At 35.9% G+C, this 7,500-nt stretch overlaps 1 protein-coding gene across 2 annotated transcripts in view; it reads left to right on the top strand.

Moving 5' to 3' along the window:
* Positions 1-7,500, top strand: part of LOC124950593 (transcription factor Sp9) — a 107,461-nt gene that overhangs the window by 2,091 nt on the left and 97,870 nt on the right. The gene's annotated exons all lie outside the window — the stretch shown is intronic.

Here is a 7,500-nt window from a genome sequence, read left to right as displayed (position 1 = left end):
TCAATGAACAATTGTTTCCAAAAAAAAAAAAAAAAAAAAAAAAGGGGCTATTTAAAGAGTAATAAGGGAAAAGGAATATTAGATAAAAACCAAGTGCTCGTACGATATCATTAAAAGCTATGAAGAAATAAATTTGAATGTCGAAATTTTGTAGACAAGTGACTTAGAATTTTGATATTTATTGGTTAAAAAAAAAAAAAAAAAAAAAAAAAAGAAAAAAGAAGAAAATAAGTCGTAGAATTTGTGAATCTTTTTAAGAGAAATAAGTCTCGTGAAGAGTAATTAAATGAAATGTCGTGAGAAATTAATGGCCGTAAGAAGAGATGATGTCTGTCGTGTAACTTCACGTGTAATTAGCCACCACCGTCGATGCTCCAACTGTCGTTGTACCTTTTTTTTCTTCCTCCCCCTCTCTCTCTCTCTCTCTCTCTCTCTTTGCATATGTGTTACGTGTTTAAGAGTGATAAAAAATATTTGATGTTATATCAGTACGACAACGTCATAGAAACGTTTGTATCTTTCGATAATATTTCCGTAGACGTCGATTTCTATCAATCATTTTTAATATTCCATTTTTCCTTCGAGTATGGATATAACATTTAATTCGCTTATTAAAATATTATTACGATAACTTCATTTAACTTTTTCATTCTATTATTAATATTAGTTATATTATTACGATGTGAACTTATATTCAAGGATAAATAGTATGAAAAATAATCTGATAAAGATATTATAAGCGGATGCACATAATTATTTATTAAATCACGAGTCTTAGTTAATCATTCCTTTATAATAGATAGATAGTCTATGAATATATAAATAATCCATGTATTACATATATTCGTGTGATCGATCAAGCTTCGATATAAAACGTTGATAATATATAGTATCTGTATAATAGTAATATGTCACCGAATAGATATGTACATATATACGTATCTCTTAGTAATGGCCAGGAAATTTGTCGATCGTCTCCTAAATCATCGTCAAGTTTTCTTGTAATATTCTCGATTCGAGTTAATGTTTTCTGTTCGTTCACCGACGACGACGACGACGACGACGAACGAAATCGTGGATCGTGAAATGGAGTTTTGGCACGCGAGAGACGAGGCTAAACTTTATCTTCGAACCGAACGTTATGCGAATCGACGCACGGTCTGAAAAAAGAGAGAGAGAGAGAGTGAGAGAGAGAGAGGGGAGAAAGAAAGAAAAAAAGAGAGATAGAAAAAGAAAGAGAGAGGGAGAGAGAAAGAGAGAGAGGGGAGAAAGAAAGAAAAAGAGAGAGAGAGAGAGAGAATAAAAATGAAACTGTTTTTGTGTATGTGTATGTATGAGAGAGAAAGAGATAAAAGGAAAGGGAACATGGTGTCGGCACTTCGCTGACACACCCCCCACACAAATCTAATTAATTTATATCTTGAGAGAGGCGCCATCGGAGACCTCTGGCTCCGACTGTCCGAAAAGAAACAAAGGAGAGAGAGAGAGAGAGAGAGAGAGAGAGAGAAAGAGAAAGAGAGAGGATCAGTACCTTCGCAGGACTCGTGGACTGCCCTCCAAGCTAATCCTTCTCTTCGAAGGGTACCCTTTCTCTCTCTCTCTCTCTTTCTCTCTCTCTCTCTCTCTTTCTCTTTCTTTTCCCTTATATATTTTTCTCTTTTTATCTTTCTTTCTCTCTTGCGTTAGTTTTACATTTATAATTATAAATTTCTTCGAAGTCTTTGAAATAATATCAGAGAAACGTCTTGTCACTTGTATCTTTTTATAATAAAATATATTATTAATTCTTTTTGTTAATTCTTGAAATGATAAAATAAAGAGAGATAGATAGATAGATAGATAGATAGATAGACAGATAGATAGATAGATAGATAGATAAAGAGAAGGAGAGAAAGGAACTGTAAATTTCTGTAAACGATATATGGTAAAAAATTTTGTATTAAAAAAAAAAAATAAAAACAATACGAAGAAGTTACCAGATGCGAAAAGAATTCTGAATATAACTAGCACCTCTTTCGCGAGTTCGAGCAGCTGTTGTGGATTATGCAACGCCTCCGGGGATTAAGACATCAGGCGTTTTTCGATGGACAAAGGAAGACCACCAGTTTTAGTTATTTTCTTCTTCGTAATCCTACCATCGAAAATGATGCGAATCCAAATGCGTACGAGACGTAAAGAAAAATTATATTACGATTTTATACTTGATAACAACAAATCCTATATTCGTGATATTCGACATTTCATTTTCGATTTGCAAAATCTCGTTTTAGGGGGATTGATTCATTCATATATGTAAGAAACATTTCACGCGAACCAACGACGTTTTATATATTAAATGCGCTATTAACTAACTTAGTGCTAATATCAACGTTTCCTATCTCATTATGTTAATTATGGGATAAACAGTCCTCGAGGCCAAGAAGGGCCATCGCCATCTAACGCCGCCCGAGTTCTTTGCGTGTTCCCGACTTATACACTTCGTGCATCGTTACGTCAATGATACGCGCACGAGAAAGAGAAAAGGAAAGAGAAAGAGAAAGAGAAAGAGAAACAGAAAAAGAAAGAGAATATAAGATGAAGAAACGAGAGAAAAAGAGACAGGCAGACAGACAGAGACAAAGATAGAGATAGAGACAATTAAATATATATATATATATATATATATATATATATATATATAGAGAGAGAGAGAGAGAGAGAGAGAGAGAAAGAGAGAGTTAACTTTTATTTTTAAGAGGACTCTTACAAAATTTTCAAAATTTTTTATGTTGGTCCAGAAATCGGTCTCAAGGAAAAACGGTGAGTCTATTGGAAGGAAACGAAAAAGGGACCGATGAAAAAAGATGGCCCGCGGCATCAGAACCGATAAAGACTGGAAGCCGTTTCGTAATCGCGGCCAAGATCATTTTCTGCACGACCGCTCGGGAAATTAGATCACCTACCCTCTCCCATCCCGGTAGCGAAAGAGAGAAATCTAGGCAGGTTTCATCGGACGATACAGGAAGAACTTCTTCTTTCTTCGTTCTTCCTCTTTCTTCTTCTTCTTCTTCTTCTTCTTCTTATCATTATCATTATTATTATTACTCGAAGACCCGCCTCTTATTTATCCCCCGTCTTCCTCCTCTTGTCCCTCTAGTCCCGTGACTCGAATTCCTCTCATCGCCGATCTGTCGCCGATAATTTAGTAATTAACTATAACTCTCTCTCTCTCTCTCTCTCTCCCTCTCTCTCTCATATATATATATACATATCGTACATCTATCTTTCTTTTGTCACGGATCATCGCAAATGGATATAGTTTTTTATCTACTACTAGACTATCATTTTCTCTCGTATCTTTTTCTTTTATTAATCGTCCAGACCACCGATAACGCGTATTAGATTACATTATATACCGTTACTGCATTTTGTTATCAACGAAAGATTATACAATTTTTATTTATTCTTATTACTTCGATCAATAAAAACTTATTAACGTTGAAACATCGTCCTTATCTATTTGAACGAACGTATATTCCTTTTAAAGATACGACGAGATTCATTTTTTTCTTTTTTCGTCTTTTTAACGATATATAATTATTTTTCAAATCATAAAGAGATTTTTGAAACATTAAAACAGAACAGTACGATCAGAGAGTTATTACCTTTTTTTTTTGTTTTTTCTTTTCCTTCGTTTCTTTCCTTTTCTTTCCTTTTTTTTTTTTTTTTTTTTTTTTTTTTAAACATCGTGATACGATCATGGTTATACGTAGTTCATCGAAATTCTCTTTAAAACAATCGAGAAGAGAGAAGAATCGATGGCGCTGTGTGAGAGAGGAAGATTCGTTGAGGATTATCCAGCGGCAGGTCGTAGCGTGGAGCTCCGAAAGATCTTCACCATCAAAGGATCACCCTCGTTCGACGTCGTTTCATCTTCCTTACTCTCATGATACCTCAAGATCTATCTCCCTTCCTTCTTCTCTTTTCTTTCTCTTTCTTTCTTTCTTTCTTTCTTTCTCTCTCTCTCTCTCTCTCTCTCTCTCTCTCTCTCTCTCTCTCTCTCTCTTTCACTTTCTCTTGGCTCTCCGATCCTCCTCCTCCTCCTCCTCTTCTTCTTCTTCCTCCTCCTTCTCTTCCTCTCATCTTCCTCTTCGCTTCTCGGCTCTACGGCTTTGCTTTTGGCTCGGGCCGGGTGTAATCGGTTCTCCGAAGCCAGGGCTCATTATCGACCCGTCGGCCTAGCAATTACCTGCGAAGCCTCTTTCGACTTCGTGTGTGCCAGCCAACACAGTTTCCGAGTCTTCGCGAGGCCTTCCGAGATCGTTCGAGGATCGAACGAAAAAGAGCGAGACCGTATTCTCTTCTATATAGCGAACGAAAGAGTGAGTAAGTGAGAAAGAGAAGAGAGGGAGAGAGAGAGAGAGAGAGAGAGAGAGAGAAAGAAGGAAGAGAACGGGTGAGATCTTAAGGAACAGGAAAAGAGGGAAAAGGGAGGCACACTATACTCCCTTTTCGCGAAAAGGGCTAACGCCGTACGATTATCTCGTACGAAGACGCTCTTGGACGATCGCTGATAATTACTGGACGTGCTCGGTAGTATGCAATAATTGCCGAGGCTGCCAACTTCGCGCCAGTTTACCAGGAAGAATCTTACCTATTCTAAGATAATCTTCTTACTCTCTTGCGGAATATTTCCTCGAGTGAGAGAGATAGATAAATAGAAAGATAGATAGAGAAAAAGAGAAAGAGAAAGAGAGAGAGAGAGAGAGAGAGAGAGAGAGGGAGGGAGGTAGAGAAAGAGAGAAAAAGATAGAGTAACTTTCCAATTTATTGTCCTCTCTAATATCCTTCTTATTTTCCTATTAAAATGTATAAATCATAAACTATTATTCTATCTGTTGATTTGAAATAATAGAAAAAATCTAATTACTTTTTATCCAACTGTTTTAATCAATCAATGAAGGAAAAAAAAAAAAAAAGGAGAAAAAGAAAAAAGAAAAAGAAAAAGAAAATCTAGTAGAGACATCGGAACATCGCGTGTCACAAATTACACGTAGAATTCGTTTTCTATATGCTTTCAAAGCACAGAAATTTTTCCTTCGAGTTTTCAATCGTTACAAATAAAGTAAAGGAGAAAAAAGGAAAATGTATAGACGGAGAATGAGTTAATGATAAACTCCGATGTTTCTAGATAATACTCGTGTAATTACGTTCCAACATAGTCGTAATTATCTTCTTTTTTTTTTTTTTTTTTTTTCGCTTCATCGACATCCATCAAAATTTATTAAAAAAGATAAAGATTGTTCGTATGATCGATGATACGGGATGATATATAAAGAATTTTCCGAAGTTCGACAAACGATAAGGTTTCTAACGAAACTCGTGAAAATTCGTGAATTAAATTCATAGAAAGAATATTCGTTTAAAGTAACGGAGCGCGATCGTGCGAGAATGTCGTTCGACTTCTTGGAAAAGCGTCAAGCCCTCGGCTATCTCGTGAGAGTAGAAGCTTAACGAAGGGAAGAGGAGCCTCGACAAAAGGCAATTTTGCGAAGGGCAGCTTGACGATCGCGAACTCGCATGTTCCGGCCAAACGCAAAGCGGCTTTGTCGCTTTTTCAACTTTTAAACACGCGATCAATAAGCGTGCGCTTATTTGGTTATCTATAACCGGAATTATAAGAGGTTCGTCGTATGTGTATATATATATATATATATTTATGTATTTACGTACCTATGTCGTGCGAATGATATTTGCCGTTAGATTAACCAATATATAATATTTATGAGAGAAACGTGAAAAAGAGAGAAGGGGGGCAAAAAAAAAAAGAAAAATAAAAAGAAAGAAAAAAGAAGAAAGAGGAAATAAAAAGTAATGAAAAAAAGAAAAAAAAGAAAAAGGAACGATCAGTAATAGTACCTATGTTTCACAAGAAACTTAGATCATCATCTTAGAACGAGAGATCATAGGAGAATGGCTCTCAAAGATTATCCTCTTCCCGTCGTTAATCCAACACTGAATGCAAAGTGGTAAATCGTTCGAGAAAAAGATAAATTCTTATCTTCGTCAGTCCATTTCTTTTTCTCACTTTATATGTTTTTTTTCTTCTTTTTATTTATTCTTTTACCCTTATGAGGATCAATAAATACGAAGAAATCGATCGATTAAATAAAATACGTATAGATATGGTAATCATAGAGAGAAAGAGAGAAAGAGAAATAGAGAGAGAGAGAGAGAGAGAGAGAACGAGATATAGTTAATTAGAAATCTTTTATTAATCAACTTTAGATTCGATCATGTACGTATGTATCTCAAAGAAGAAAAGCTACTCATATATTTTCATTATTCCTATCATCGTTAGACTCTCGTAAGAGCACCGTTATGCTTCATTTACTCTGAATACTCATGTAGCTTCCATAATCATTAATATTAATCGATTTGCCGTCTTACGATAAGTCGACGCTAACGAATATTTTTTCTTTTTTTTTTTTATATTTCTATATCTCTTCCATCTCTTTTGCCAACGTGGGATTTATTTTCTTTGACGTTTGTCATTAGGCCTTATTCCCTTTTCTTTTTTCGTCCCTTTTGAAATAAGAAGTTTGAGAAGTCGTTAGAAATCTCACAGTGAACTAACTTCTTCGAGAACGACAACTACATATCTCCTATAGTTCTACCGGCGATGATGGTAATGCTAGAGATAGTGGTGATGGTGGTGGTGGTGGTGGTTAGTGGTAGTGATGGTGGTTGTGATGGTGGTTCTCCCTTCTTGTTTCCCTCTCGGTAGCGCGGATTAATTAAGCGGCGACGAGCCACGCGCAAATTAGCGGCACTGTTCGAAATCGAGTGGCGTTTCTGTGCAGAACGCTGGAAAGCAATTAGGTGTCATTACCGTCGCCCGTTAACGTCTGCCGAAGAGAAAGAGAAAGAGAAAGAGAGAGAGAGAGAGAGAGAGAGAGAGAGAGAGAGAGAGAGAATATAAGAGAGTCCGGATTCAGTTTGTTGAAGCGATTATTTTTATTGTCCTTTCCGGCCAGCTTCTTAGAAATCTCGGAAGCAGAACTGTTAAGAGACTTCACGAGATCCAACTCCGAGGTTACTTTGTTTCTTTCGTACCGTTCTTTTTTCAATTCGAAGGATAAAATATCTCGAAATAGAAATATGCTTGTATACTGAAATATTTGTTCTACACCGATTATCTATTTATCTTTGTAAAATTTTGAAACAAAAAATAATATAATTGGTCGGTATATTAACGTCCATTTGACGGATAGGTAGAATATAGATAGAACCATGCGATAATGTGTCCAACATGCAAAATTTTTCGAAATATATATATTATCAGTAATGTGTACATATATCGTTAAAGTAGACGCATTATCTGTTAACGAGACTTAAATGTTCGTTTAGTAACAACCTTGTCTGAAAGTAAAGTGCAGCATGAATTTTATAGGGCCACAGTCGATTGGTGATATAAGCTCTTTAAAATGTTTTGCGAGTCAATTTTTAAGAACAGGACAG

Source organism: Vespa velutina, chromosome 7 (genome assembly GCF_912470025.1).
Source record: "Vespa velutina chromosome 7, iVesVel2.1, whole genome shotgun sequence".
Classification (NCBI taxonomy): Eukaryota; Metazoa; Arthropoda; class Insecta; order Hymenoptera; family Vespidae; genus Vespa; species Vespa velutina.
This window is presented reverse-complemented; position numbering and strand designations above follow the sequence as displayed.